This window comes from Lissotriton helveticus, chromosome 4_1, assembly GCF_964261635.1.
Source record: "Lissotriton helveticus chromosome 4_1, aLisHel1.1, whole genome shotgun sequence".
NCBI lineage: Eukaryota > Metazoa > Chordata > Amphibia > Caudata > Salamandridae > Lissotriton > Lissotriton helveticus.
This window is the reverse complement of record NC_136063.1, coordinates 2,056,739,223-2,056,762,806: the sequence shown is the minus strand read 5'-3', so window position 1 is coordinate 2,056,762,806 and position 23,584 is coordinate 2,056,739,223.

The following is a 23,584-nucleotide window of genomic DNA, read 5'->3' as shown; positions in this document are numbered from 1 at the left end:
TTACACTGCTGTTGTATGAGAAATCTTGGCCTATTGAGTGGACTAAAAGACTTGGGTATAGGAGAACCTTGTGTACTCTCTGATCAAGTTCTATCCTGTGGACACCTGGGATATATGTGTTTGTACATAGTTTGGCGCAGTGTTGTCCCTGATGTATTAAGAAGTATATATATATTATGTATTATAAAAAATTCTTCTTTTCTATATTGTTTTCCTCGGTTTCTTTCTATCTCGTTTTTTCCTTTCCCTTTTTTTTTGTTCTACATTTCTAGAATAATCTTCTTTCAACCCTCTGCATAGTAGGTGGCATTTTTTAAAATTTCCTAGTCACTAATTAGGAACTTCTCTTAAATATCGTAAGCAAGTTATTAGGAATCATGACGAACTCTGTCGCATGAATACTTGTCTGCTACAGTACTTCTTTATGTGTACTGATGCTTTGATCTCGCAATTCATCTATAAAGGTTAGGTGAGCATTGGACACACTGACGCACTGTCTTTTTATTCTTATAGATGAGATGTATATATGTAATTGGTTTTAATATTTTTGCTCTATCAAGAGCAAGTTCTGTTTTTAATCCCATTCTGTGCTGTTTGTGATTGTTTTTATATGTGTATGTTTTTGTGTATTAATGTGTAATTTTATGATCATTTTTCAGCCCTGACGAAGTTCCATCACGGAATGAAACGCGTTGGCTGTATGTTTTGCATGGTTTAATTACCGAAATAAATAAGTGAACCCTTTTGGACTAAAAAGACTGCTTTTATGATATCTCAACGAGTGCGCCTTCCACCCTTTGATAAAAACCTTAGTTTCCAATGTCTGTTTGACTTTGGCCGCTATTTTGACCTCCTTCATGACAGTGGACAACTGATCCTCTAATACCGAGATTCTTTCCTCAGCCTCTTGCAGTCTAGTAGGAAAGCTCCCCATTGTGTTCTCAATCTTTTCGAGACACAGACTGAGACTGAGGGAGACCAATTCCGCTTTCTGTACCTTTTTTAAGTCACAAACTTCCTCCAGGATCAGATTGAGCATATCGTTAATGCTCATTTGGAAGGCCCCAGTTGTCTCTACCCTTGGATCCGTACTAGCCTCGGAACTTAGATCGGTCTGCAGAGAGAACAAAGCCGACAGGAGGATTGTACCAGAGGGAGAAACTCTCATCTCCACCTCTTCTGCCTCCTCCGAGTGATGGGGGGGTGTCTGAACCCTAGCTATCAAATCCGGCCCATGACTCCTCAGAGGATCAGGGTGTAGAACGCTACCTTGCTCCTTCCCTGAATTAAATAGATTGACTACAGGAACTCCGTTCCGAATAATGGGAATAGCAGAGATTTCTTTATTGCCAACACTCAGGCTACTTGAAACCTGTATACTGGGAGAAGCCGAGACTGCCGGACAGCTTGCATTTAATAATGGACCTTTGGGGCTCTTGAGATGCTTGTGCAATTCTGAAATTCTCTGGTCTCAACACCTCTGCTCCAGTGTCGATGGAATTCTGTACGCTAGATTTAGGGGTACAAGGGCTGTGAGGGCTAGGAGAGGAAGCCTGTACAGTAGGTATAGTAGGTATAGTAGATTTTTTTCCAAAAAAGAGCAAATTGCTTAACCCCCTTCTGTGCCGTCTCTTTCTTCTGCGCCTCTAATTCACAGTCGACTTGCTGTAGACTCTTCTGGGGGTGTAGGGAGATAGCTGTGGTTATTGAACTCGAGCTTGAACGCTCACAGGGGTTTTCCCCTGGTAATGCGAATTGCTGAATTATTGCTGCTGGGCTCCCTTCTTCTATCTCCCCCTCTGAGCTTTCAACTGTAGAGTCCAGCGGATGTGAGGGGGGAGTTTTCTATTCCAGCCAAGCGCGCCGCTTTTTTTGCCTCTCTGGCCTCTCTCACTTCTTTCGCCAACAGGCAGCGGGCTTTAGCCTTAGCGAGGCAATAAGACTTCTTCATCTCTTGGGGGGTCAGACATTTTTTAACAAAGAGAAAACAGAAAAGGGAAGATACTGCTTTTAATGTCTTGGCGGGTCAACTCCTCAGGCTTCGAGCACTATGCGTCAGCAAAATGTCTCCAATTAGCCATCATAGATCCTCTAGCCACATCCAGTGTCAAATGTCTTCCCCTGGCTCCTCTTTATCTTTTGCCCTTCACCCCCTCTTACTTTATTTTTCCTGCTGACTTTTTGCTGTTTGGCACCTCCTCACCTCTGTGCAGGGGAAGGTCAGAGGTTTCACAAGGCAGGGACTGGCCGCTCTTAACTCCGCTGGAGACAGCTTCGCTCACCGAGCTCCGTGCCTCTGTGCCTCCTCACTGCTTGCCGCCGCACGCTGGGGTCACATTCCCCCAAGTACTAAAAACCCAGATTACGTCCTCTGCCTCCGTCCGCGGAATGCGGGGGGGAAAGAACGCGGCTCACCCGGTCCAACAGGTAACCAAAGGACAGCTTCGAGAAGCCGCCAGGAAAGAAAGGTTGCAAGGAAACGCTGCCGTCCACTACGCGCCACTGCTCGCCATTACTGAGAGGCGTGGTACTCCGTAGCCATTTCTTGAAGTCTCGAGGTCCAGTTGCTTGACCTCAGGAACTCTTCGTCAACTTCAAGAGTAGCCTGCTGGGGGATGTTCGTGTTTAAGGCCTCTACATCCAGAGTGACTATGAGATCAATCTATGATTGTACAACATTTGTCAGTGCAATCAGGATCAATATGTCTCTTGTGTCTTGCACAAACAAAGGAGTCTTTTTCACCAATGGTTTCAAAAAATTATCACAAAATTTAGACAAAGGTTCCAATAAGGAACCTATCCCAGAGACTATTGGTCCTCCAGATGGAGGTCGGGACCCTTATGAATTTTAGGTAAAGTTTAGTGGTAGGGTAAGCTGGGATTTTTATTGGTGAGGAACTCTGCCTCATTCTTTGTAAAACACCCTTGACTCTGGGCAGAGGTAGCCATGCTATTGATGTGTGTTGTCAACAGCTGTGGGAACTTCCACTAAAAATCTGTAGAAGCAGAGACACTCCTCTTTGTAATGCTTTAAGTACATGATTACAATCGCACTTTCTTTATAAGCCTATTTGATAGTGATCGAAGTGTCATTGGCCAGGGATCAAATGGCTCGGGGTTCCATATTGGAAGTGTTGTGAAAGGTCTTGTGAGTTTTGTTGCTATTTATGTCTTTTAGCACGTGTTACTTTGTTGGGTACAATGTTTGTTTTTTTTGTAAACTTTATTTATTGATTTTAAGTACCAAAAAAGGGTTAATTACAGTGCAACATACATTAAGTTGCTTGATGATTGCTTGAGAACATGCAGGTGCATACAGGGTATATCTGAAATAAAAGTAATGTGACAACAAAAGGCAGGCAGAGCAGAACACTGTATATACTGTACAATGGGTATCATACCATATCCCCCACCGGGTCGACCTTTCCATTCACAGGTGGTACATTCATGGATTGTGTATTTGCTGGTGTGGTTGGGGTATCTGATGTAGCCAGAAGATACAGGTGTAATGGTTGCCATATGTCTAAGCATCTCACTGCAGGTGGTTGTAATTGGGAATATATGTCCCTCTTAGGGCGGCAGTATCTCATACTAGGCAGCCATGTTTTGGTCGTAGGCGTGCACTTACTACCCTAGTTTATGGCTTCCTCGCGCTTAGCAATAAGTAATGCAATGGCAGCATATCGCCGCTTGGATCTAGGAAGGTCATGAATAGATCCAAGGAGCGCCATTAAGGGCCGTCGGTGCCATTGTACAGTCAATCATCTTGGAGAGTTCCGCGAACACAGCCAACTAGAATCTCCCAACCTGTACACAAGTCCAAGTAAGATGTGCGAAGTCTGCATCTAGGGAATGACATTTCGGACTAAGTGTTGTGTAGATGGGTCAATGCAGTGTAGTGCACTGGGTGATTTCTGCGCCCTCCACAAAAACTTAAAATGTGGCAGTTTATGCCTATGATTTGGTGTGATTCAACGGATTTGTGCACATCACCTACCCCACAGTGTATCAGTAATGGGGTGCCCAAGATAATTCTCCCACGCACTCCTGCATATCGGGAAGGCAGCAGCGCCACCTCGGCTTTCCATAATCTGGTCACCAATTATGTTCCATCCCTTTCCTTAATAAGACCAACTCTGGTGGTTCCAACTGGTAGCTGTATACAACGGCTTTCAAGGAACCCTGCAATCTCTGGAGTATGCAGTGATCCATAAATGTTGCATCACGTAGGTGAGGGTCCTCAGTACGGGAAAACACATGCCCCTTAGGGAAAAGGTCAATGAAGGTCGCCATGTGAAACTTGGCCAATGTGCTCCTCACCAGCGCCTCCTGCAGGATAGGTATCCACCCATTACTCGCCACTGGCAATGCGGAGGTGTACAAGATCCGAAAGCCTGTCAGTTTCACTAATTCATGCCATGCCCAGCTAATTGTGGACAGGGTTTGGATAACATTAGGGTCCTGCGGGTATCCCACAGGAAGCAGGGATCAGCGGGATGCAGGAAGTGATAGGGTATACAAATATCCATGTGATACCAGAGTTGGGCATAACTTGCCTGTGCCACCAGGTAATACACCTGGAAATTTGGCACCCCAAACCCCTCCGTTCATAAGGCAGCATGAGGACATCCCAGCTGATGCAAGGTTGTTTACCTCCCCACACCACCATATCAATACGGTGCAGAGATTAGAGAATAAGCAATTGTACAATCGGATTAGTGTGTTATTAAATAAGTACAGAAACTGGGGGAGGGCCACCATTTTAATAAGCGCTATTCTCCCCACCATAGACAGGGGCAAGGCCAGCCATCTATCTATATTCTGCCCTAGCCGCTCAAGCACCGGCCCGTAATTTAATTGCAGAATACGATCTTTGTCCCTATGAATCTGGATTCGAGGTACTTAACACAATCCTCATTCCAGTGCAGGGGGTATTCACAATCCATACGGCAAGGTGCCACTGTGAGCTGGAACACCTCTAATTTCTCCCAGTTAATACAAAACCTGGATAGCCCACCATACCTGGTGACCTCATCATATAGGATAATGTAATTTGCATATAATGTAAGTAACAGCGGCCAGTATTACATTTTAATCCCCTATGGGAATGTTGCTCCAGTAGGTGGTGCACCAATAGGTCCAAGGCTATAACGAACAGCAGTGGGGACAAAGGACATCCCCATCTGGTGCTGTGTTCAAGGAGGAATTCCGACAATAACATCCCATTGATTCGAATGCGCGCATTTGGTTGCGTGTACAACAATCGCACAATCGCCAAGAACCGGTCCAGCACTCCTAACCTGCTCATTGTCGCGTGAAGAAAAGGCCACTTGAGTGAATTGAATGCCTTTTCGGCATCTAGTAACACTGCGCTCACAGGAATAGTAGGATCTATTCTATGCAAAGTCGCAAACAAGGTGAGAAAATTTAGTGCAGTAGACTTATTGGGGATAAAACCGGACTGTGCAGGGGAAATCAATTTTTCAATGATGAGTGCAAGTTGTGTGGCCAGCATTTTGGCCAACACTTTGTTATTGAAGTTTAGAAATGACAGGGGTCTATAAGACCCACAGCGCAAAGGATCCCTACCTGGCTTTGGAAGTAAGACTATGACTGCCTCCGTTAGGGTGGCTGGAAGCACCATGGCATCCATAGCCTCCTGGTATACATAAATGAAGTGAGGCGCAAGTATATCCTTGAACTGCTTGCAAAAGCAGCCAGTGAATCCATCTAGGCCCAGAGCCTTTGTTTCATCCAATGCATCAATGGCCTCAGTCACTTACTCCACCGAGAAAGGTTCCGCAAGAAACTCTTGATGTGCCTTTTCCATCCAGACCATGGTTACCTCATCCAGATAGTCCTCGAAGGCCCCTGAATGACCTGTCTCTCTAGTGGAGTACAGTGCCTTATAGTATGCAAGCACTTCTTCTAGTATAACCACTGTACCAACTATGTTCTATACATCTCTGCCTGCCAACGCCCCAATAAATGTGGGCTTACGAGATTGCCTTAGGATATTGGCAAAGGTCAGTCCGGGATGTTCTCCCTCACCATATCTTCTTGCTGTGGCATATTTACCAAGGAAATGTGCTTCACTCTCAGCCGACTCCCAAAATTCTGCCATAAGTGTCACCGTTGCCGTAGATTAGAAGGGGTGAAAGAACCACCGTCCAGTTGGTCAAGGTGGCCAATTGGGATTCAATGTGGGCAAGGGTGTGTCGGAGGTCTCGCAGGATCTCTGTATTTTCGGATATGCACATGCCCCTGATGTATGCCTTGAATGCCTCCCATAGCGTGGCCTTAGATGAAACAGAGCCCTCAGTCCGTGTAAAGTATTCATTAATTGCGGCTCCTATTTACGCGAAAAATACTGCATCTTTCAATGCCATGTCGGGGAACCGCCATGGGCCCTCCATCCCCCCACTAGGGACACACGCACATTCAATTCAATTCAATATGCTTTAATTCGTTAACTTTTTATTATAAAAGCTTTGTGCAAAATTTGTATAAAAACCAATAGATCTGTGAAAATAACACTGTGTTTTAAGAGTTCATATTGCACCGTGTAGCATAAAAACAATAATCTAAAAGCTGTACATACAGATTTCTGTAAATTCATACCATAAAATCTTGCGTGAATTAACAACAAGTATTTAAAAGAAAGGATAAAAACATAGCAGTACAACCCAGCGGTATTATATAAAGTGCCTGTGCTTTTTGATTCTATGTAAACTTCCTTGCTTAGTGCAAAGTCCCGGTGTGGTATAGAATTAAGTAAGTGATGGATCCCTCACAAGGATTTTGCCTGGCTATACATCCAAAGCTTAAGTTTTAGTTAGCTCACAAGTAAAAGCTCTATATTCGAGTTTCAATATATACAGAGCCACCCGGCGGCTTCCAGTATCACCCAAAGCATAAAATTAAGGCACCCCTTGCAGGGCTTTGTGCCTGGCTATCCAGGCATGGCTTAGGGACTTATTCACCGCACAAGAATAAAGGGTACTTGGGTTGGATTTCAGGATACGCAAGGCAGCCCTGTGGTCACAGGTGCCCATGATTCAGCAAATTGGCACAAGCACATTCGCCATCACTGGTGAGTGATCAGATAATGTACAAGATGGGTTTGACATTGCCGTCACCCATAGTGCCATACCGGGCGATAGCAACCAGTAATCGAGTTGTGTCCATGTGTTGTGGGGTGCGGATCTATGAGTGTACTCATCCTGTCCGCTATTGCGGTGCACCACCAGCCCATAGCTATAAAAAATGTCTGAAAGTGCCTTCCTAGCCCTCGGCTTTGTGTCAGCTGCGAAGGAGGTGCTATCCTGCTCTGGGTTAAGCAATAAGTTGAAATATCCACTCCTACAAATAAGTCCCCCCATGCGTATTACGTGTGTGCGTGAATAGTTTCAACGAATTCCGGGTCATCAACATTAGGTGCATGCACATTAACAAACAATACAGAGTGCTCCAGCATGAAACCCTTAAGTAAAATGTACCGACCCCCACGATCACGGACCACCTCTAACTCCCTGAATGGCACTCTCCTATGTATTAGTATCACTACACCCCTGGCGTATGAACTATATCCGATTCAAAAGGGGGTGGTGATGGACAGAGTATCTGAATTAAGCAGAACACTCCTACCCAGTCAAAAGATCAGGGCATGATCCATCACCGTTTTTTAGCTCACTGCACCATCCCAGTTCAGAACCTGGCAACATGCAAATTAGTCTGACCCTGGCCCAGTGCATCATGGGAACAGGGCAGACCAAACTACCAAGCCAATTCTTTACTGGAAAGGAAACAAGCTTCCGGGGACCGGTTTCTGGCATTACAGCCGTCTTCGGCCCGGCTTGCTTGAATCCTGATGGTGCAGTGAGCAAGGGACTCACATCTGAGCATACCCTTCCACACTTGTGGTGGCCAAAACGATTCAAAAGGGGGTGGTGATGGACAGAGTATCTGAATTAAGCAGAACACTCCTACCCAGTCAAAAGATCAGGGCTTGATCCATCACCGTTTTTTAGCTCACTGCACCATCCCAGTTCAGAACCTGGCAACATGCAAATTAGTCTGACCCTTGCCCAGTGCATCATGGGAACAGGGCAGACCAAACTACAAAGCCAATTCTTTACTGGAAAGGAAACAAGCTTCCGGGGACCGGTTTCTGGCATTACAGCCGTCTTCGGCCCGGCTTGCTTGAATCCTGATGGTGCAGTGAGCAAGGGACTCACATCTGAGCATACCCTTCCACACTTGTGGTGGCCAAAACGAATCAAAAGGGGGTGCTGATGGACATAGTATCTGAATTAAGCAGAACACTCCTACCCAGTCAAAAGAACAGGGCTTGATCCATCACCGTTTTTTAGCTCACTGCAGCATCCCAGTTCAGAACCTGGCAACATGCAAATTAGTCTGACCCTGGCCCAGTGCATCATGGGAACAGGGCAGAACAAACTACCAAGCCAATTCTTTACTGGAAAGGAAACAAGCTTCCGGGGACCGGTTTCTGGCATTACAGCCGTCTTCGGCCCGGCTTGCTTGAATCCTGATGGTGCAGTGAGCAAGGGACTCACATCTGAGCATACCCTTCCACACTTGTGGTGGCCAAAACGATTCAAAAGGGGTTGGTGATGGACAGAGTATCTGAATTAAGCAGAACACTCCTACCCAGTCAAAAGATCAGGGCTTGATCCATCACCGTTTTTTAGCTCACTGCACCATCCCAGTTCAGAACCTGGCAACATGCAAATTAGTCTGACCCTGGCCCAGTGCATCATGGGAACAGGGCAGACCAAACTACCAAGCCAATTCTTTACTGGAAAGGAAACAAGCTTCCGGGGACCGGTTTCTGGCATTACAGCCGTCTTCGGCCCGGCTTGCTTGAATCCTGATGGTGCAGTGAGCAGGGGACTCACATCTGAGCATACCCTTCCACACTTGTGGTGGCCAAAACGATTCAAAAGGGGGTGGTGATGGACAGAGTATCTGAATTAAGCAGAACACTCCTACCCAGTCAAAAGATCAGGGCTTGATCCATCACCGTTTTTTAGCTCACTGCACCATCCCAGTTCAGAACCTGGCAACATGCAAATTAGTCTGACCCTGGCCCAGTGCATCATGGGAACAGGGCAGACCAAACTACCAAGCCAATTCTTTACTGGAAAGGAAACAAGCTTCCGGGGACCGGTTTCTGGCATTACAGCCGTCTTCGGCCCGGCTTGCTTGAATCCTGATGGTGCAGTGAGCAAGGGACTCACATCTGAGCATACCCTTCCACACTTGTGGTGGCCTGTTCCCATGATGCACTGGGCCAGGGACAGACTAATTTGCATATAGCCAGGTTCTGAACTGGGATGGTGCAGTGAGCTAAAAAACGGTAATGGATCAAGCCCTGATCTGTTGACTGGGTAGGAGTGTTCAGAATAACTCAGATACTCTGTCCATCACCACCCCCTTTTTGAAAGTATGAACTATATCCAGCATAATACTGATGCGGTCCCCACCCGCCCCCAAAGGCTGACTTCATAGTAAGCATGGACGTAAAATCCGTTTTGCGGGCGAATTTGCGGATTTATGACGATTTCGTGGTCTGCGAATCGCGCGAATTTGCCCAATAATCCGCAAATTCGCAAGCTACGAATTATTTTGCTTGGTCGCGCTTGAAAAATGCAATATCGAGCGCGCGGCATTGACTCTGAGCCTGCTGAGTTGTTTTTCTCCCGGTTTTGCGAGTGCTGCGCCATTTTCGATCTTGCTGCGTGATCGCGCGAGAGTTTTTCAAACACAATCACGTTATCGCGGCTTGCCATCTTGCACAGTGAGAGTTTGACAACGCGAGTACGTCATAAAGGTCCGCAATCACGCATTGCGGGAGTAAACAATACCGAACACGTAGAAGCTGCGCGCAGCTGACTTCCGCCGGGAGATTTGAACAGCTCGCGTTCCCGAAATTGCAAAAATTGCAATTCTGCACAAGAAATCCACCGCAGGAAGCATAAACCTTGTGAAAATGATGATTTTGATCAGAATAACTCCTCAGATTGACATTTGGCTGCACTTTTTGGTGCAGGAGTCCATTTTTTGGGGTGGGGTGGGGTGGGAGGAAGGAAGTGCCCCAGAGTCTCCAACTTCCTATTCCTGTCCAGCAGGCTCCTCCCAGTGCTTTGTCCATGTCCTGGTCACTTTTCATTTGGCTGTGGAGCTGGAAGGATTACTTTTTGGTGCTGCTGCTGGATATTTGTATTTGAGGACTTTTTAGACTTTGGAGTTTAGATCACTTTTGGACTTGAGATTTTACAAGTAAGTTGGTGTTGTTTGTTTGGGGCATTGCAGTTGAGGCAACTCCAGTTCTAAAACTTTTTTCACAACTTTAACAAAATATATATTGTGGTGGGTAGCCACAGTATCCAGTAGGCCCAGGGTTAGTCATGGGTGAATGATACAACTGTTTCTGTGATTTTTTTTTACTTAATTCTCATTTATGTCATGGAATTTTAGCTCATTGTTATATATTGATTATTTTTTTATTTTGGGGTGCCTGTAAAGCCTCACTAGCCAGTAGGCCCAGGGGTGGTGAGTGGTGCATGGACCAAGTCTTTCTGTGGGGTGTCTTGAATTTAAACATCATTGAGGGCATGGATGGCATTTGATTGTGGTGATTTCTGTGTGTTTTTCGAGTTTTCGGGGTGTTGTTGTGGCCTGGCCATGTGGGTGGGGGCATTTAAAGGCCTGGTCCAGGCAGGGCCTGGCCATGTTGCTGGCGGTCAAGGGTCCATTTTGATGCCAGGCAGTGTGCTCAGGCCTGCACCCAGTTTGCCTTGCTTTCAACCATTATGCCCAGGGGTACTCAGTGGTGCATGGGCCTAGTCTTTCTGTGGGGTGTCTTGAATTTAATCATCATTGAGGGCATGGATGGCATGGGATTGTGGTAATTTTTGAGTGTTTTTTTACTTTTGGGGTGTTGTTGGGGCCTGGCCATGTGGGTGGGGGCCATTTTGAGGGCTGGAACAGGCAAGGCCTGGCCATGTGGTGGGGGTCAAGGGGCCATTTTGAAGGCAGGCAGTGTGCTCAGGCCTGCACCCATTTTGCCTTGCTTTCATCCATTATGCCCAGGGGTACTCAGTGGTGCATGGACCAAGTCTTTCTGTGGGGTGTCTTGAATGTAAACATCATTGAGGGCATGGGTGGCATTGGATTGTGGTGATTTTTATGTGTTTTTCGATTTTTTGGGGTATTGTTGGGGCCTGGCCATGTGGGTGGGGCCCATTTTGGGAGCTGGTACAGGCAGGGCCTGGCCATGTGGTGGGGGTCAAGGGGCCATTTTGAAGGCAGGTAGTGTGCTCAGACCTGCACCCAGTTTGCCTTGCTTTCATCCATTATGCCCAGGGGTACTCAGTGGTGCATGGACCAAGTCTTTCTGTGGGGTGTTTTGAATGTTAACATCATTGAGGGCATGGATGGCATTGGATTGTGGTGATTTGTATGTGTTTTCGATTTTTTTGGGGTGTTGTTGGGGCCTGCCCATGTGGGTGGGGGCCATTTTGAGGGCTGGTACAGGTAAGGTCTGGCCATGTGGTGGGGGTCAAGGGGCCATTTTGAAGGCTGGCAGTGTGCTCAGGCCTGCACCCAGTTTGCCTTGCTTTCATCCATTATGCCCAGGGGTACTCAGTGGTGCATGGACCAAGTCTTTCTGTGGGGTGGCTTGAATGTAAACATCATTGAGGGCATGGATGGCATTGGATTGTGGTGATTTTTATGTGTTTTTTGACTTTTTGGGATGTTTAACTGATGTTCCTCTGGCTTCCATTGCTTTTAGGTGCACAAGAGAACCACCAGTGCCAGGAAGAAGTCCTGCAGCGGTGTGTGCAGCACAACGTCACATGACGTCACGTGTGGCCACAGAGAAGACATCTCTGCAACTCGTGCAACTGCGGCCTGCTGTTCTGAGTTGACATCAGAAGAAGATGGCCCCACAGAAAGGTGGCCGTAGCGCCTCAGCGAAAAAAGTTGCCAGTGCCACTGCCAGTAAGAAGGAGCAGAAGAAACAAGTGGCACCACCTACCAAGGAGACTGGTGTGCCCACCGACACATTTTTTTGGAGAAAAAAAAAACTACGCCTGCAGCAGCAGCGGTGTCCGCCGGGGACCAAGCTGGAAGCAGGACCTCCTCTTCATTGGGCTCAGTGCCACCACGCAATGTTAGGCCCAAGCCCATGAGTGCCGCAAAGGCAGCCACTCTGGTTGTTCAATCACCATCAACCAGTGATGTTGGCTCATCACAAGAAAGTACCATCCAATCAATGCCGGGTGTAACTCAGCTGGCGAGTGTTCAACAACCACAGCCGCAACAACAACCACAAGTGCAACTAGTACAAGCGCAAGTACATGGGCAAGGAGAGGCGCAAGTACATGGGCAAGGAGAAGCGCAAGTACATGCACAATGAGAGCCGCAAGTACATGGGCAAGGAGAGGCGCAAGTACATGGGAAAGGAGAGGCGCTAGTACATGGGCAAGGAGAGGCGCAAGTACATGCACAAGGAGAGGCGCAAGTAGAGGTGCATGGAGAGGTGCAACTAGAGGTTCATGGAGAGGTGCAACTAGAGGTTCATGGAGCGGCACAACTGCCTACAACGCTTGTTCCTCCAGAAGTAGGGGCACATCAGGAAATTGATATTCAAGTGGAGGTATCATCCGACGTAGCCACTCTTCCTGAGGATGATCCATTGTCTTCCAGATCCCCAGCAAGAAAAAGGTCAAGGAGGGGTGCTACTTCTACTACTACAAGTTCTTCTTCAAGCCCTCTTCAGTCTGATGACCTTGATCGTGATTGGAACCCAGCAATGCAGTCTGACAGTGAGGCACGCCATGAGCCGACAAAGGTAGCTAAGCCTAAAAGGAAGGTTCCCGCAAGGATTCGACTTATGGTTGATGACGATGAACAAGAAGTGGTGTCTTCTGCTGCTGATGAACAGCCTGATGATGACCCAGTCATCACAGATGTCACTCCAGCCACAGCGGGCATGCAGCAGACAAACATTTTCACCCTAGCCCGAATGGATGCTGAGCGGGATGTGGGCGACCTACAGCTTCCATATTTTCTCATCAGAAGGGCCGGCAGGGACCTTCATCCAGCTCGACCTCCATTACCTCAAGTAGTGGTGCTGTAAGTGAACAACAGAAATAAATTCATCCACGCCCATCCTCCACTTCATCTGGCATTGCAAGTCAAAGTAGCACCTCCACCACCAGCAGACATTTCCATTCCCCAGTTTGGGACTTCTTTACTGTTAGCCAAAAAGCAGAAAACATTGTCATTTGTTCGATTTGTAAAGTGTCAGTTAGTCGGGGTAAGCTTGGTACCAACTATGGTTCCGGAGGCCAGAGAGGTCATCTCAAAAAACACCACCCTATCCAGTGGCATGCGCACCTAAGTAAGATCCAGGAAATCCAAAGTAGAACTGATTCAAATCAAACGTTTGACACGGAGGACGTTTTTCAAGCTACTCGCAAACATGCAACAGTAGGCATGCTTGCCATGCAGAAATCTCACACTGCACCTAACCTTTTGGAGGAGTTTGATAGGAAGGTCTCTGAATGGCTGCATCCAAGAAATCGCATAGTTGGTTATGTTTCCACGGATAATGGCAGTAATATAGTTAAGGCCATGCAGCAAGGTGGCTATTTCAGAGTGCCGTGTTTGGCGCACAGTATTAACATCGTGGTGCAAGATTTCTTGAAAAATAAAAACACAGTCAACAAGTTACTGACCACCTGCCGAAGAATCTGCACACATTTCAGCCATTCTTTTAAGGCCCGGAAGGAGCTGAGGACCATTCGACATGAACTTAGACTGCGAGTCAAAGGACTCTTCCAGGAGGTGGCAACACGTTGGAACTCAACTTTTTACAGGGTTGAGCGTCTGTCTGAGCAGTGGGAGGTAATAAATGAGTATGTCTATAAACTGGGTTCTACTCACAAAGAGATGAGGCTAGAGTTGGAGGAATGGAAGCTAATTGCAAGCCTGACAGACATGCTTCGTCCTTTTGAGCTCTTCATGCGTGAAGTCAGCAGGGAGGACTGTTCTTTGAGCTAAGCTATCCCATTGTTGCGCATGCTAGAGCACCAACTGACGGACGTGTCTTCAACGTTCAGAGATGATGGTGAAAAGCGAGAAGCATATGATTTGGCGGAGAAGTTATTAAGGCGCCTACTTCGCAATGAAATGCTTACAAACATACATACAGAACAACATTACATTTGTGCCACTATTCTGGATCCACGGTACAAAAAGGCACTGGCTAGCAAAGCATTCATTCCTTTTGATGAAGCAGATGTTTCAAAGTACAAACATTGGCTAGCTGTGTCAGCCACTCGGTTCGAAAAAGAGCGGCAGAACCTTCAAGGAGGCAGCACAAGTACAACTGAATCAGCAGGCCATCCGACGTCAAGTTCCACTTCTCAATCCGTGGCCGAAGGAAGTCACTTTCCCTCACAGCCGTTAACTACACCAGCAACCGTAACATCATCCTCACCTGCACCAGGCCGCCCAGAAATATTGTCGGAAGGGGAATGGCTAACTCATCACAGGTTTGCTCGTTACAGTGCTGCAAAGCCTACAGAAGGTACGCAAAGTAGAGCACCCGTGGAGAACCTTGAGTCGATGGTGCAGGCCTATCTTTTGGAGGAGTTTGATAGGAAGGTCTCTGAATGGCTGCATCCAAGAAATCGCATAGTTGGTTATGTTTCCACGGATAATGGCAGTAATATAGTTAAGGCCATGCAGCAAGGTGGCTATTTCAGAGTGCCGTGTTTGGCGCACAGTATTAACATCGTGGTGCAAGATTTCTTGAAAAATAAAAACACAGTCAACAAGTTACTGACCACCTGCCGAAGAATCTGCACACATTTCAGCCATTCTTTTAAGGCCCGGAAGGAGCTGAGGACCATTCGACATGAACTTAGACTGCGAGTCAAAGGACTCTTCCAGGAGGTGGCAACACGTTGGAACTCAACTTTTTACAGAGTTGAGCGTCTGTCTGAGCAGTGGGAGGTAATAAATGAGTATGTCTATAAACTGGGTTCTACTCACAAAGAGATGAGGCTAGAGTTGGAGGAATGGAAGCTAATTGCAAGCCTGACAGACATGCTTCGTCCTTTTGAGCTCTTCACGCGTGAAGTCAGCAGGGAGGACTGTTCTTTGAGCTAAGCTATCCCATTGTTGCGCATGCTAGAGCACCAACTGACGGACGTGTCTTCAACGTTCAGAGATGATGGTGAAAAGCGAGAAGCATATGATTTGGCGGAGAAGTTATTAAGGCGTCTACTTCGCAATGAAATGCTTACAAACATACATACAGAACAACATTACATTTGTGCCACTATTCTGGATCCACGGTACAAAAAGGCACTGGCTAGCAAACCATTCATTCCTTTTGATGAAGCAGATGTTTCAAAGTACAAACATTGGCTAGCTGTGTCAGCCACTCGGTTCGAAAAAGAGCGGCAGAACCTTCAAGGAGGCAGCACAAGTACAACTGAATCAGGAGGCCATCCGACGTCAAGTTCCACTTCTCAATCCGTGGCCGAAGGAAGTCACTTTCCCTCACAGCCGTTAACTACACCAGCAACCGTAACATCATCCTCACCTGCACCAGGCCGCCCAGAAATATTGTCGGAAGGGGAATGGCTAACTCATCACAGGTTTGCTCGTTACAGTGCTGCAAAGCCTACAGAAGGTACGCAAAGTAGAGCACCCGTGGAGAACCTTGAGTCGATGGTGCAGGCCTATCTTTTGGAGGAGTTTGATAGGAAGGTCTCTGAATGGCTGCATCCAAGAAATCGCATAGTTGGTTATGTTTCCACGGATAATGGCAGTAATATAGTTAAGGCCATGCAGCAAGGTGGCTATTTCAGAGTGCCGTGTTTGGCGCACAGTATTAACATCGTGGTGCAAGATTTCTTGAAAAATAAAAACACAGTCAACAAGTTACTGACCACCTGCCGAAGAATCTGCACACATTTCAGCCATTCTTTTAAGGCCCGGAAGGAGCTGAGGACCATTCGACATGAACTTAGACTGCGAGTCAAAGGACTCTTCCAGGAGGTGGCAACACGTTGGAACTCAACTTTTTACAGAGTTGAGCGTCTGTCTGAGCAGTGGGAGGTAATAAATGAGTATGTCTATAAACTGGGTTCTACTCACAAAGAGATGAGGCTAGAGTTGGAGGAATGGAAGCTAATTGCAAGCCTGACAGACATGCTTCGTCCTTTTGAGCTCTTCACGCGTGAAGTCAGCAGGGAGGACTGTTCTTTGAGCTAAGCTATCCCATTGTTGCGCATGCTAGAGCACCAACTGACGGACGTGTCTTCAACGTTCAGAGATGATGGTGAAAAGCGAGAAGCATATGATTTGGCGGAGAAGTTATTAAGGCGTCTACTTCGCAATGAAATGCTTACAAACATACATACAGAACAACATTACATTTGTGCCACTATTCTGGATCCACGGTACAAAAAGGCACTGGCTAGCAAACCATTCATTCCTTTTGATGAAGCAGATGTTTCAAAGTACAAACATTGGCTAGCTGTGTCAGCCACTCGGTTCGAAAAAGAGCGGCAGAACCTTCAAGGAGGCAGCACAAGTACAACTGAATCAGCAGGCCATCCGACGTCAAGTTCCACTTCTCAATCCGTGGCCGAAGGAAGTCACTTTCCCTCACAGCCGTTAACTACACCAGCAACCGTATCATCATCCTCACCTGCACCAGGCCGCCCAAAAATATTGTCGGAAGGGGATTGGCTAACTCATCACAGGTTTGCTCGTTACAGTGCTGCAAAGCCTACAGAAGGTACGCAAAGTAGAGCACCCGTGGAGAACCTTGAGTCGATGGTGCAGGCCTATCTGGATGACCCAACAGAGGTCAGTCATAATGAGAACCCATTGGTATATTTGTATAGGAAAAGCTCTGTATGGCGACTGATCACCAACCTGGCTCTAAATTATTTGTCTTGCCCACTCGCAAGCATGTCTTCTGAACGTGTTTTCAGTGCTGCTGGTTCCATTGTTACTTCAAAAAGGACCCGGCCTTTTGCCCAAAAATGTGGAGAGGTTAACAATAATCAAGATGAATCAGCACTTCATACCACCCGATTACAAAATACGTGAATGCATGCAGGAAGAAGAGGACACCGACTTAGGGGACTCCAACGGAAGTTCTTCTCTGTCACCAGACCTACTCCCGTCTCAATTCATAGACTGTGAGGACGAGCTCTACTTCCCTGACACCGAGGCCTGAAAATTACTTCCTTTTTTCCCCGTACTTATTCACTTTTATTCCTGTGTGTCTTTCTTTGTTATGCAACTTTTACCACAACAAGACTCTAATCACCTAATCACAACAAGTCCATCATCAGCACTGTCTTCATCTTACTTTCCTTATTGATTTGAAGGTGCCGCAGTCTGCATTCCTGATGTTCACAAGTTCACAACTCAATCATTCTCCTCTATCCTCCTCCTCCAGACTCCCCCTATCCATTTCCCTCAAGGCAGATGGATGGATTATGGAGAAAAATTAAACTTTGTCTTCGTAGACGAGTCCCCTCAAGTGGGTCTGAAATAACTGACTGACTACATGCTTGCTGATTGTTGACAGACTTACTTCTGAAATTTACAGGAGAGGCTGCCCTGTGGGCCCTCACTTTCCGAAGAAGATGCGGACAAAAAGTAGAACAGGTAATGAATAATGAGAAGATGGCATGCAGTGGACAGCAATGGCTGTCTGTCTCTGTTAAAACCAATTGCTGTTTGTTTTTTGTGAACAGCGCAATTTGCCATGTTTTGAATATCCCAGTATTGCAGGTTTTTGGGGGTTTCTTTGGGGGTGTTCTAGATTTGCGGTGCTGGGTCGGGGGGTCTGGGAGCACTGCTAGCACAGTCTAATTTTGATTGCATTTGTTTTTCAGGAAATCCATGGTGGAAAAGGGGAGTTATGGCCTAGCTGCAGAGCGCGCTTGGAGTGATTTTGGAATGAGGCCTAAATATTTCTAAGTGTGAGTTTTTCCGGTATTGCTTTTTGCCTGTTTGGGGGTCTTCTACTTTTTTTCGCCTGGGTTGACGGGTCTGGGGACATTGCTGGGAACGTCTAATACCGGATAAAAGTGGTTTGGACTAAATCCATGGTGAAAAAGCTTTTCCTTTTTTGCTCACTTGCCTGTTTTTGGGGTGCTGTTTGGGGGGGGTTCCTGGTTTTTGGGGGTGTGTTGGGGGGACTTGTAGCAACGCTGGGTATGGGTAGTTTTGATTGCAAGTGGTTTGAAGAAAATCCATGGTGGCAAAGGCGAGTTAGGGCCTAGCTGCAGAGCTCGCATGGAGTGATTTTGGAATGAGTCCAAATTAATTCTAAGTGCCCGTTTTTGTATTTCTGCTTTTTGCCTGTTTGAGGGTCTTCTACTTTTTTTGGCCTGGGTTGACGGGTCTGGGGGCTTTGCTGGGAAGGTCTAATACCGGATAAAAGTGTTTTGGATAAAATCCATGGTGAAAAAGTTTTTCACTTTTCAGAGTTTTCGCTCACTTTCGTGTTTTTGGGGGCCTGCTTGGGGGTGTTCCGGGTGTTTGGGGGGGTTGGGGGTCTTGGAGAAATGCTGGGTATGGGTAGTTTTGATTGCAAGTGGTTTGAAGAAAATCCATGGTGACAAAGGGGAGTTAGGGCCTAGCTGCAGAGCGTGCACAGAGTGATTTGGGATTGAGGGCTAAATAATTCTGTTTCACTTTTTGCGGTTTTGCTTTTTGGCTGTTTAGGGGTGTTAACCTTGTTTCCGTCTGGGTTGACGGGTCTGGGGGCATTGTTAGGAAGGTCTAATACCGGATAAAAGTGGTTTGGAGAAAATCGGAGGTGAAAATGTTTTTGCGTTTTTGCTCACTTGCTGGTCTTTGGGGTGCTGTTTGGGTGGCTTCTAGGATTTTGTGGGTGGGCTTTGGGGTCTGGGAGAACTGCTGGCACAGTCTAATGTTGATTGCATTTGTTTTTTTAGGAAATCCATGGTGGAAAAGGGGAGTTAGGGCCTAGCTGCACAGCGCATTTGGACTGAATTCCAGGTAGGCCCTAAATTTGCTCTCACTTTTTAAGGTTTTGCTTTTTGGCTGTTTGGGGGTGTTAATAGTGTTTCCGCCTTGGTTGACGGGTCTGGGGGCATTGCTAGGAAGGTCTAATACCGGATAAAAGTGTTTTGGATAAAATCCATGGTGAAAAAGTTTTTCACTTTTCAGAGTTTTCGCTCACTTTTGTGTTTTTAGGGGCCTGCTTGGGGGTGTTTGGGGGACGTGGGGGGTATTGGAGCAATGCTGGTTATGGGTGGTTTTGATTGCAAGTGGTTTGAAGAAAATCCATGGTGGCAAAGGGGAGTTAGGGCCTAGCTGCAGAGCGCGCACGGAGTGATTTGGGATTGAGGGCTAAATAATTCTAAGTCTCACTTTTTGCGGTTTTGCTTTTTGCCTGTTTGGGGCTCTTCTACTTTTTTGCAGGTGGGTTGGTGGGTCTTGGGGCATTGCTGGGAAGGTCTAATATCGGAATCAAGTGGTTTGGACAAAATCCATGGTGACATTTTCTTTCCAATTTTTGCTCACTTGCCTGTTTTTGGGGGGCTGTTTGGGGGGTTCATGGTGTTTGGGGGTGGATTTTGGGGTCTGGAAGCACTGCTGGCACATTCTAATTTTGATTGCATTTGTTTTTCAGGAAATCCATGTTGGAAAAGTGGAGTTATGACCTAGCTGCACAGCGCGTTATGACAGAATTGAAAGAAGGCCGAAAATATTCTAAGTATGAGATTATCCATTTTTGCTTTTTGCCTGTTTGGGGGTGTTCTGCTTTTTTGCGGGTGGGTTGGCGGGTCTTGGGGCATTGCTGGCAAGGTCTAAAACCGGATAAAAGTGGTTTGGAGAAAATCCAGGGTGAAAAGCGTTTTGGCACTTTTTTAAACTTAGGGCTTGTTAGGGTTAGCAGCAGTATTGCATGTGTTTGGGGGTGTTCTAGATTTTTGCAACTGAGTTCTGGGGTCTTAGAGCACTCGTGGGAACGTGCAATTTTGGTTGCAAGTGGTTTGAAGAAAATCCATGGTGGGAAAGGGGGGATTTGGCCTAGTTAAAGAAAGCGTTTGGCACTATTCTTAACTTAGGGCTCGTTAGGGTTAGCAGTATTGTACTGCATGTGTTTGGGGGTGTTCTAGATTTTTACGACTGGGTGGGGTCTTGGAACACTTGTTGGAATGTCTAATTTTGATTGCAAATGGTTTGAAGAAAATCCATGGTGGGAAAGGGGGGTTTTGGGCATACTTTCTGAGTGTGTTTTGGCACGATTTGAAATTAGGCCTCTGCGAGGTAGCAGCAGTATTCTGTACGTTTTTGGGAGGGTAATGTGGGGTGTTATAGATTTTGGGGATTGTCATCTCTGAAAATGAAAGTATATTTTTTGCAGTACACAGCGTGCCTTATATATTTTTTTCTCCGAGGTGTATTTATCACTTACTGTTGTGTTTTTCCATCATCAATTACAGGCAGGCTTTTACCCTGTGCCATTGATGTACTACTCAGGCTTACAATTAGCGATCCGCAAATCCGCATCAGGCAGGCAGTGGACAGTGTGTCTGGTCACTAAGATTGATCGACGGAGCATCCGATGGAATGAAGGAGTACCGCGAATAAGAGGAATGGCTGGATGCATCAACTTCACAAATTCAACGGGACAACTACAAAAAACAGTAACAGTATCCACAATTCTCCTTATCTTTTAAATGATATTCTTGTGAACTTGAACTTACTTCTACTAGTGTGACTCTGTGCGTTTGTTTGATCTCTGCTTCAAATTCATCCCTCCAGCTATTTGATACGTCTTTGCTATGTTTAACACTAATTTAATGTTCTAAGTGTTTATTCTCTCTGAGGGCAGAGAGGCAAGTTAAATTGCGTAAGGACTGCAGCCCTGTACTGTCAACTTGTTTCTTCGTAGTTACCAGTAAGTTGCAGTAAGTAGTAGTACTACTTTTCAGTAACCTAACCATCCATTTAGTAAACAACTTCTGGCATGCAGTAGTGCACTACCTTATGTCCCTTTAAAGATTTATCAATGTCTTCAACTCCAAAGATTTGTTTCTCTTCATTTGTTGTTTGACTGTCCATGCTGTGTTTTTTTCCTCTCTACCAAACTTTTGCAAAAAACCCCATTCCCATCCAATTTTCAAACCCTAACCCTCTCCCCCAGGGCTGTGTGGTATTTCATTGAGGTTCGACTGACAACAACAATACATTCCACACACTTGCTGGGGAGGATAAGGTCAAAGCAACCAGACGTTCATGTGCGCCATCGTGGATTGATAAGAACATCCTCCTCCTACACGACATGAACAATCAAATGCTTAATGCTTACCTTACGTTGGCACTGCTTAGGCTACAATTTAGGGCACTGTTCTGTACCCTACTATCTATTGAACTGTTTCTAATGCTACGCTCAGGCCACTCAATGTTTAATTTCCACTTTTTTTCATATGGTGAAACTGCCAGTGTGTACCACTACTGCTACCAACACAACAATGATATTGCATCCGTCGATGATTCAAGTCAACAACCAACCTTAATCACCATCTGCAATGCAGCCAGCCCTGGGGCTACCCCGATTCTCAAACACAAATCACAGGTAAGATAAGCATATTGGAGAGGTAGGAGAATATTGGGCTAGAAGGACTAAGTTGGGAGGAGAGCAGAGACTGACAGTACTTCTAGTAAAGTAAAGTACAGTAGTAGGGCTACTAAATTTACTAACTCGAATACTTGCATTTTGGTAAATTTCAGGACTAGATGTTTCATTCATGCTGATAAGTTTGAAGTAAACAAACGTCCAGTAACCACCGCCCACCCCCACACAAAATAATATGAACGCGTATTCTATGTTTTGCTATGAAAAATAATTATTAAGAAACAAATATATTCATGTAGTACAAAAATAAAATAAATTAACCCAACTCACCCCCCTACCTAACCTAAACAATGTCAAAAAGTTCAAAAGTCCCCTTTCCCAAACACCCAATTCCCACCCCCCCAACAGTCTTTAAAAAAGGGGCAAGGGACAGTCACTTCCTCCGGTGGCATAGTTTGGCAAGCTGTTGCTGCATGTCCCGCTGCTCTTTGCGGAGGTCCCGGAGCTGGCGCTGATGTTTTTCGGCAAATCGCTCCAGGTAGTCCACTCTTCTACGTAGCTGACGCACACGAACCATCCAGGATATGGGGGGGGGGTGCTGATTTTGTTGCTGCTGTGCGGCGGCGGCGGGAGGCTGTCGGGCCACAGCTCCGTTTGGCTGGAGGCTTCTGGCTGGTGGACCCGGGGGCAGTGGAGGAGAGTGTAGAGGTTGATGTCTCCTCATGCTCCCGAGCCCACAACCGCCAATACTCGGCACAAATAGCCTCCAGCTTACGGGCCCGGACAGCCATCTCCTTGCGGGTGAGCTTTTTGGGAGCAGCATCTATGAAGAAAGAAAGAAAAATACTGTAGCCAATAGTCTTTAACATAAAGTCAAAATAATTCAACGGAAAGTTGACACTCAGTAACACCAGCAAGTAGAAAAAACAGTATAACATTTTGGCATGTATCTTTCCACTGTCTTTGTAAGCCTGTGACATTACTGTGAGTTTCAGGAATTCCACTTGCAGCACTATGGGTGGATTCACTACTACATACATAGTCAGAGAGTACTAAAAAAATGACTTTTTTACTTCTTTTCTCATGTTTTGCAAAATAAATTACTGGTACGTGAACTTGTGGTAGCCGCCATAATGGCAGCTCACTCAGCTTTCACCCAAGAAATACAGACACAGGCCATCATGATGCAGACTCGCAGTACTTTAAGCAGTACATGCAGGTGGGGATAGGAATGTCTTACTTACTGGCCATACTTCATCCACTCAGCGTCTTCACTACTACATCATACACCTCATACACCTCTGCTATCGACGAGGAGGATAAAGAAGATAACATCCAGGCTTCCAAAGTACGTCTATGATTCTTCTTAATGTCTCAAATGTACCAAATATATTTTTGTCAACAACCAACTAACACCCTTTTCATTATATTTTGGAAACCGTCGTCTTCTCATGTTGAATTACATTCAACACAACCATTCTTTACAGTCATAAATATTAAGACACGCTCGTCCTTCGTTTCACCCTTCTTTAACTTTTCGTTCTTCACATCCCTAAACTACATCTGATCTGACTTGGCTTCACAATAAAAATTTGCCAGCTGAGCTGAAGTGAAATAGAGGGGGGCCATTGGTTACCAGAGAAGTACCGCCGCTAATGCTATTACAAGTCAAGGTTGATCTTCTTCTCCGTGATAGCCCAAAAAGTAGTTCTAAATTAGTAAATGTTCTTAACAGTATAGTGTACTTATACTAGTGTACTGTGTACTACTGTACAGTACATCATACACTCCTTTGCGAGCCTACTCAAAATTTTTTCAATAAGTAAGGAGTAAAATAACTTACCACCGTCCGTCGCCGCTGAGTCTTCCCCCCCAGCTCCTCCTGTTGGCGCCGCC